The sequence below is a fragment of the Micropterus dolomieu genome, linkage group LG17 (assembly GCF_021292245.1).
Source record: "Micropterus dolomieu isolate WLL.071019.BEF.003 ecotype Adirondacks linkage group LG17, ASM2129224v1, whole genome shotgun sequence".
NCBI classification, from domain to species: Eukaryota; Metazoa; Chordata; class Actinopteri; order Centrarchiformes; family Centrarchidae; genus Micropterus; species Micropterus dolomieu.
The window spans coordinates 37894037-37894461 of record NC_060166.1 but is presented as its reverse complement, the minus strand read 5'-3'; the positions used below and the strand labels follow the sequence as shown (position 1 = coordinate 37894461).

The following is a 425-nucleotide window of genomic DNA, read 5'->3' as shown; positions in this document are numbered from 1 at the left end:
AGTCAGTCTGAGCCAGTCTGAGTCTGTCTTAGTCAGTCTGAGTCAGTCTAAGCCAGTCTGAGTCTGTCTTAGTCAGTCTGAGTCAGTCTAAGCCAGTTTGAGAGTCTGAGCCAGTTTGAGCCAGTTTGAGTGTCTGAGCCAGTCTGAGCCAGTCTGAGTCTGTCTTAGTCAGTCTGAGTATGTCTTAGTCAGTCTTAGTCAGTCTGAGTCTGTCTGAGTCAGTCTAAGCCAGTTTGAGAGTCAGAGCCAGTTTGAGTCAGTCTGAGCTCCTCTCTCCTCTACTTTCTCTCCCTCTGTACCTCATCCCATTATTGCATGTTACTAACACAACTTCTCCCCTTTCCGGTAGTCTTGTGCTTTCTCGTCCCTCTCCTCTCTCCTATCACTTCCTGCAGGTTTTCTGGCTCTGGAGCTGTGGAGTCTGG

At 48.9% G+C, this 425-nt stretch overlaps 1 protein-coding gene and 1 long non-coding RNA gene across 2 annotated transcripts in view; one reads left to right on the top strand and one right to left on the bottom strand.

Moving 5' to 3' along the window:
• The window catches only part of col4a3 (collagen, type IV, alpha 3), a 79098-nt gene that overhangs the window by 63156 nt on the left and 15517 nt on the right, over positions 1 to 425 (bottom strand). The window lies entirely within an intron of this gene.
• Positions 1 to 425, top strand: part of LOC123986406 — a 6375-nt gene that overhangs the window by 5060 nt on the left and 890 nt on the right. The window lies entirely within an intron of this gene.